The sequence below is a fragment of the Armigeres subalbatus genome, chromosome 3, assembly GCF_024139115.2.
Source record: "Armigeres subalbatus isolate Guangzhou_Male chromosome 3, GZ_Asu_2, whole genome shotgun sequence".
Lineage (NCBI taxonomy): Eukaryota > Metazoa > Arthropoda > Insecta > Diptera > Culicidae > Armigeres > Armigeres subalbatus.
In genome coordinates, this window is record NC_085141.1 from 267,350,702 (window position 1) to 267,359,505 (window position 8,804).

Consider the following 8,804-nt stretch of genomic DNA (forward strand, 5'->3'; position numbering starts at 1 on the left):
TTTAAATTGCTGATTAGTAGCCAACTCTAATATATCATATTACCTTTTGATGAAAATAGTTCAGATGAACCGATACACAAATAATCATCAAAAATGTTCAACCTACAACCAACAACTATATTTTTAGAAGCTTGTTTAAAGAAAACGCCGAATAAGCCATTTTATAGAAAGCTCAAATGACAGGAGACCAAATACTAATATTTACATTTTACAAGGAACATTTGTGAAAATGAAATGAAATGATGATGATGATGACGAAATGATGATGGTTTACATGCAAATTTACCAAAACAAAGACCGAGCCGTCCACTCAAAATTTCGATCAGCTGTTCGAATCTGTCTCATAAAATGGCTTATACTATCTTTGTGGACCTTTGACAATACTCCACAGCATCGGCATCATCTCCAACCAAGATTCTGTAGGTTTTAAAAACATTTCGTGAACTTCCATTTGATGATGGGCTTATAAAGTCATTGGACGATCCTCATGTGGTCAAATTATTAGTCATGTAGAGAGAATGATAGTGGATAAAAGCATCATATGGTCTACCTCATGCACGTAGGTGGCGGTGGTCTTAATAAAATGTTTTCTCGAAACTCAATGGTTATGGACTCGGACGCAAGTGGAGGAAAATGTTGTTGTCAATAATAATGTTTCAGTTTAACATTCACTGCTTTTGATGTTTATTTTACAATTCTATCAGGAAATATTCTGGTTGATCTTTGAGATTTTTTACCAAAAATTACTTTAGTGAAAATGCTTTAGTATTTTTTGTGAAGATTATTATTCCCTTCAGAAAATTTTCTAAATTACTTCAGAATTCTCTTGAAATATAAAAAAAATCCCAAAGGATTTCCAAGAGCTCGCTCGACAGTTTAATCCTGGAGCTCCTTGATGGATGTTTAGTATTTTTTTCCCAACGCTTTGCTCCTAAAACTTGGTATTTACTTGGTGTTTACTCAAATTTAAATTGAAATGACTTGGTGAAAGGATTCATACAAAAAGTATGCCAATGAATCTTCAAACATGTTACCACGAGTTGTTTAAAAGACTCCAATAGATGTTCCTTTCAAAATTTCATTGCGTGTTGGTGTTATACTTGTCTGACATATAGTTGATAGTAGTTGAACTTTTTATAAATAAAACAATGTTGGAATTCTAAGACTATAGATGCACTTTTGGCAAAAACCTAAAAATCGATAAAATATACGGAGGAGTAGGTGTAGCTCACCTTAGCATATGAGCCTAGCTATGCCACTTCTTCACAAAAATGACTATTTTTTATATTTTTCCATGGGGCCATTGCCAAAGGCCACAATCGGCAAATATTAAACGAATTGAGAGTATTCAGACCAAAATATTTCAAGTATTGCATGATTAGAATATTTTTCTGGGCTTACAGTAAGTGCTGCATGGATTTATGTGAGCTTGAAGGGATTGAATTCCTGATTATCTGGAAGATTGCAACGTCCGTGACTATTTTTAGAAGTCCATTAACTCCACAGAGAATGAATAAAAATTCTTACTCCGTAATTATTGTTTTGAGCCAATGGAGGTTTCTCGATGTTCACGAAAATACCCAACCCGTAGGATTTTTTTAACGATTTAGAAGGATTTCTAGAAGCTCCCACGACGGTTTGGAAGAGTTCAAAAGTCGTGTCAATAAAAGTCGTGTCAGTAGTCTTGGAGGTCTATTGCGACTCCAGAGGGTCCATGAGAGTTCCCAATGGTGGATGAAGGCACCAGAATGTTTATAATCGATTTTTGGAAAGATGTGAATTATGAAAACCTTTCAGAAGTTCTACGTATTTACTTGATTCTTTGTGAACGACCAGAATTACCTACGAAATTCTACATATCCTTAATGTTTTGCCTATAGAAGTGATTAGGCTTCCAGTAACTCTAGAACATGGACAGAATTCAAACATGCAGAGATTTTTATACACATTTTTTATACCTGGAATTTTTCGAGAAATAGTCTGGAAAGTCAGGGAATTTCATTTTCAAATTTGAGTCGGCACCCTGGAAAAGATACTGGATAAAGCTTAACTGAAATTGGGCTTGTCAGTATGTTCACTCAACATAAGCCAGCCATCTCAAAAATGCTATAGGTGTCTCGGTTATGGTCATAAGTCATTTGACTGTAGAGGACCCGATCGTAGTAAGCTATGCAGTAAATAGGTGTGAAGCAAGCTCGCACCTGCCATGCTGCTGATCTGTCCCCTGGCACAGACAACAGACATCCCATCGTTGTTCAGGCCTGTCCGGCCTCTAGAAGACATGTAAGTAACACAGCTGAACTTAAACCACTGCAAAGTAGCTCAACTGCTGCTACAACATTCGGTTATTGAGCGCAAAGCTGAGGTTGCCTTGCTGTCCGATCCATACCGCACCCCTGCTGGAAACGGCAGTTGGATCGCGTATAAGTCCAGAACAGTGCCCATCTGGACTTGTGGGTGGTACCCTATCCATGAGATATTGTCATCTCCTGACGATGAGAATTTCGAAACTCTAGGAAATCGGACTCTAGGCCTAACTGGTGATGAGTTATCCGGCAATCGCCAACCGGTGTATTTGTGGTCGAACACGATTGCTGATCTTTGTAGAACCTGTCTCAAAGCTAAGAGAATTTTGCGACGGAACGGCTTGAAAAACGTCGAGTTTTCCAGACAGCGAGACAGCGCTTTGTAGGATGGCAAATAACGTTCCATGGGGTGATGCATACAGGATAGTGATGGCTAAGACTAATACCTTAACTCCGGAGAAACCCCTGGAGATGATAGCCATAGAAATCCCTGGTCAATCCATATATGATCAGGAGCTACCTCCAACGATGCCTGGATGAAGGTAATTTCCCGAAATTGGTGCTATTGCCAAAGCCCGGGAAAACACCCGGAGACCCTTCGTCATACACCGATTTGCACTGTCGACATAATTGGACAGTTCGATCTATACTGAGTGTGCTGGTGGCTTATCAACTAACAAGTGTAGTGTCCGTAAAGGCCGTCGGTCGGTAACGGATACGGCTAAGATAGCGTGGTCTAAATAGGCAAGGTATTAGATACTGTTCGTTATTTCACTAGATATAAGAGATGCATTTCTTAACGCAAGCTGGGCAGCGGGGAAGGGTCAATTGGCCGAAACCCATTCGGCCGAAAGCCATTTGGCCGAATGCCACTAATCCGAAAGTTGTTTGGCCGAATATACCATTTGGCCGAACAGACCATTAGGCCGAAAGGATCGTTTGGCTGAAACGGTCATTAGTCCGAAAGGGTCATTAGGCCGAAAGGGTCGTTTGGCCGAAAGGGTCATTTGGCCGAAAGGGTCATTTGGCCGAAAGGGTCGTTTGGCCGAAAGGGTCATTTGGCCGAAAGGGTCATTTGACCGAAAGGGTTATTAGGCCGAAAGGGTCATTTGGCCGAATAGGTCATTTGAAAAGTGAGAAATTAGGAATGAGGAGTGAGACGTCTCACTTCTCACTCCTCATTTCTCACTTCTCGCGGCTAAAATTGAAAAGTGCGAAGTGTATAGCGAGACGTCTCACAACTCACTTCGCGTTCTCATTTTTCTCAAGTGATAAATAAGGAGTGAGAGAGGTAAGACGTCTCTCTTATTACTCCTTCCTAATTCCTCACTTCTCACTGTAAAAAGTGAGTACGAAGGAGTAGGAGGAGTCTCACTACTCACTTCGCGATTCTAACTTTTGATACTGAGAAGTGAGGAATGAGGAGTGAGAAGTGAGATGTCTCACTTCTCATTCCTCATTTTTCACTTTGCAAATGACCTATTCGGCCAAATAAACTTTTCGGCCTATTGCCCCTTTTGGCCTTATGACCCTTTCGGCCACATGACTCTTTCGGCCAAATGATCCTTTTGGGCCTAATGACCCTTTCGGCCGAGTGACCCTTTCGGCCAAATGACCCTTTCGGCCAAACGACCCTTTCGGCCAAACGACCTTTGCGGCCAAATGACCCTTTCGGCCTAATGACCCTTTCGGCCTAATGACCTTTTCGGCCAAATGACCCTTTCGGCCAGATGGGTTTCGGCCTAGTGGAATTCGGCCTAGTGGAATTCGGCCAAATGGCTTTCGGCCAAATGGGTTTCGGCCTAACGACCCTTTCCCCTTACTTGGATGCTAACCACTGACACACCATGTGAGTCTAACTTGGGTGCTCACTAGAGTGATTCAAATTTTGACTTTTTTGCTCCCCCATGCTTAAACGATTGCATTTGCCTTTTTATTAACCCACCTAAATTTTTAGCTAATTTGGAAGTAAATTGAGTGAGCACGCGCGGTTTGAAGTTTGTATGGAAATTGCTATGAAAACAGTAACTTTCATGGAAAACCGTTACCCAATGCTTCCTATTAAGCTTTAAAAACAATACATACAAACTTCAAATGACGTGTGCACAGTCAAATTACATCCAAAATTGCTAAAAATTTAGGAGGATTATGAAAATGGCAAATGTTATCGTTCAAGCATCGGGGGGCAAAAAAGTCAAAATTTGAATCACTCTAGTACTCACCCTTTACGGCACCATGTGAGACTAACTTGGATGCTCACCCTACCACCTGATTCACGCTCTAGCACACAAATCTGAGGCTTCTTTGGGTGCTCACTCTAGCACACCCTGCCACTCCTCCTGACACACGCACTGACACACAATGTGGGACTTACTTAGATTCATACTTCTGACATACCATGCGAGTCTGACTTGGGTGCTCACCTTTAACATGCCACGCGAGTCTGACTTGGATGCTCACTCTACTCACCTCTGCCATGCCTCGAGGTTTCTATAACGAAAGGTACTAACGATTCTACGCTACGACCCTCCTATACTTGTGACAGATATATGATGCGAAAATCACTGTACAGCATAAAATCATATATCTGTCACCCAGAATCACGGTGGTATTACCTGAGCAATGATGATTCTTCGCTGATACGTACCCTGCTCTGCGCCCGTTGTATACAACGTTACAGGTACAGCGCATAGCAAATTTGAATGCAAGCAATGTTAGTAACGCATACAATGGCGCCATCTGGTTGCGGTCACTTCCCATCATTGACGTTAAAACATAATAAGAAAAATGTTTTTTTCTTGTTGGAATATGAAAACGACCAATGAACGTGTTCGTCGGCGATATATTCATATATTCCATTTTAGTTCAAACTATTTATTTTACAAATTTATATGCCACATCATTTCAATAAATTTACTAAATGATTTATTCAGTAATCATATATTTATAAAAATATTGTAACCAGTACTGGAATTTCTCATTTTCAATAAGAGGTGTCACGCGACGTTTACATATCTGCCTCTTTCAAAATTTATTGAAACGCGAAGGATGAATAGCATGCTACAAAAATCTCAAAAAATATTTGTTCCGTGACAGGTCATGAAAGTGTGCAATATCTGCTTTATTTTTGTGTTTATTTTCAGTTTCAACTCGGCGATTTGAAGAAATATGTCAATTTATCGACTAGTCACTATTTTTCGCATGTATCTATTAAAATAACTTAGAAATTTAAACTTTAAAATAAAGCACAACATCCTATCATGACTGCCTTTCATGCGAAATTGATCAAAGTACCCACGATTCTTTCATTTGGTCGCCTGAAATAGAAAAATGCGCTTTGCTCTCTGTCTTATGACGATCACGAGCTTTTCCAGTACTGATTGTAACTGTTCGTCCTGGTTGAACTTGGTGACCTTGAATAATTTTCTTTTGCCATTACATATCAACTTTTTTGAATTCTGAGTTTCAGACAAGTTTGGTACGCTGATCTTTTTTCTTAGTTTCTTGTAATTATTTATAAAAAGGAAACGTCAACATATGTTCTAATTATATTTGATCTAATTATTTCCAAACAATTAAATGAATATTTCATCGCCTACATGAACATTTCTTAAGTGTTTTATATTTGATTATTGATCAGAAAGATATTAGACGAATTATTTGTGTAAGTAATATTTACTTAACAGCATAGATATCTCCATCAATCCTTTTACTAATTTTAACATAAAGTGTCCAGACGTCTCGGATTATGCACTACAGTCCCGGATTCAGCCTGCTTGATCCCAATTGCCCGGAAAATGTCCCGCATTACCACATGATGAATCTGTAAATTCTGGATAAGCTATGGAATTCGTAAGAAATTGGATTTAAAAAAAATGGTCCAGATCCGAAAAACCAACAGAAAAAAAATCTTGGACACTCTAGAGGGTCTACTGAACTTGGAAAATGGAAATTTAAATAATTTTGAGAACCTAGGCCATTTCCGTATATGTACTGAAAAATCAACAAAAGTTGAAATAATTTGCCAAACTCTAAATAACGCAAGAATCTAAGGAATCTGAAGTATTTGATTACCTGGGAGGGTTTAAAGAATGTGGGAATATTAAGAATTTGTATGATTTACTGAGTTAAACGTGTCTGAAGATATTCTGTAAAGTTAAGATCATGACAATGATCCAATCGAAGCTCTAGAATCTGAGAAAATGGGATATCAGAAAATGTGAGAAATCCTTAAATCTGCAAAGATCTACAAATCTACAAAGTCAGGAAAACGCCTTCAAAATCCGAAGAATGAAAAATTCACAGTGATGGTTCAGACTGAACACTTACATATTTTTTTAAGATAACGGATAATGCCTGGTAGACTAGTTAAGAAAAATTTGCATATCGAAGAGTTTCCACGATTGGAGCGGGAATCGAACCCTCAGGCGTTTTATAGGGATTTTTTTTTGGCGTAAATAGGGATTTTGTGTGTTTTGAACAACAACAAAAATGTTTAAAATAATCAGCAAAAGGCCGAATTTTAATGTATGTATTTACATTCTAATAATATATTTACAGGTCATGTAAAAATGAATTTTTATTATTTTGTTAGAAAAATCTATATGTAACGAGATAATACTATAGTAACGCAGCGAATGGTAAAAAAATATGTGTGTCATCCTGCTGCTGTACGTGTACAACATGGTACGTGTATCACTGTACAGAAATCATATGTCTGTCGATAGTACTACCTCGGCATATGCAGTCCATACTAACACCTATGCGGTCACTTTTCTGCCATGCCTCGTGGTCTACGGTGGCCACCCGCTGCGACACTCTTACCTCGACATGTGCAAACCTCTCATTCACTTCCCCGCGCTCAGCCTGTTTTCGCTCTCAATCATAAGTTAGTCATGCTTGTCGACTGCTGCTCGGCGCACCAGATTCTCTGCAAGCTGCAGGCAATCTGAGTGGTTGCAGTCGAAACTGCGTTCCACTTCTCCACCGCTTGGCACATCCTCTGTATAAGGGTATCCGGGGTTGTGTTCCGACCGCAAACGTCTTGTGCTCTTCAGTTTCATCAACACCTGTGCAGCCAGGGCAGCACTACATCTTCCACGGGTAACTGGTTACCCCCAGAGCTCTCGCTCACGATGGGCCGCCGTACCTAAGAATAGATACGGCAACGCCTGCCAGTAGCATACATCTACTGGCACACACCTTGGAACTGTTGGACTCGATAATGCCGCAGCAGTCGATATGGCTGGCGACGTCAGCTTGTCGTCTATTACGACCCCAAGGAGCTTCAAACTCCGCTTTGATGCGATCACCCACGTAAATCACTGCATGTTGAACCGACTTGCGGTTGTTGACGATAACCACCTCTGTTTTATGTTGAGCGAGCTACAGGCCTCTAGCGCTCATCCAATCCTCCACCGTGCTGATCGCGTGTGCTGCGATCAGTTCTACCTCGGGAATTGACTTCCCATAGACCTTCAAGGTTACGTCATCTGCGAAACCAACGATCTTAACACCAGGAGGTAACTTTAGCTTCAGAACCCCGTCATACATAAGGTTCCATAGTACCGGGCGCAGTATTGAACCTTGCGGAACTCCTGCGGTAATAGGTACGCTTCTCTGACCGGCATCGGTCTCGTATAATAGTGCACGGTTCGGAAAATAGCTTTCCAAAAACCGGTACTGGCCCACCAGCAGGCTAAGTCGGTGTAACGAGAGCGCGATGGCATCCCAGCTTGCGCTGTTGAATGCGTTCTCACATCAAGTGTCACTAACGCACAGAATATCGAATACCTCGCCTTTTCTGTTGGATCGCTATCTCGACGGTCTTTACCACCGAGTTAATAGCGTCCAACATGGACTTAGCCTTGCGAAAACCGAACTGGTTGCTAGACAGGTCGTTCGTACCCTCTGAGTACGGGGTCAGCCCGTTGAGAATGATTGAAGTGTCAGCAGATTGGCAGTGCACAGTCAGGAGCGTAGGCTTATATCAGGAGTGGCGTTGTATATTATCCGATACGGCGTACCAGCATGGTTGAAGGCACTAGCATTAGGTTCATTTGCTTAATATTGGAAACTAGTTTATTTGAGGATGCAGTAGCGCCCGTGGCAAGTGTTTTTTTTTGTTCAATATAAACGGTTCATTAACTCACGCATTAAAAAAAAAATCAAAATTTTCAACGTCTGTTGTCTGTGATTTATTTCATCAAATGCTGTGTCTAATTGTCTAAGGTTGTCACTGGTTTTGTTTTCTGCATCTGATAGTAAAAAAGAATTGAAGTGTCAAAAATTGTATAGACGAATCCAAGTAAAAATAAGAAGAAGACACACGACGGTGTTAACTTTGACAGATCCTACAGCTCAGCATAGGGAGATCATTTTAAAATGCTTATAATAAATTCTAGACAAAATGGAATTAAAATCTGATTGAAGTATGATACGGAAAAAGTTCCGAACTGTATGATAGATACATTTTTGGAAAATATTCAAAAAATTGAG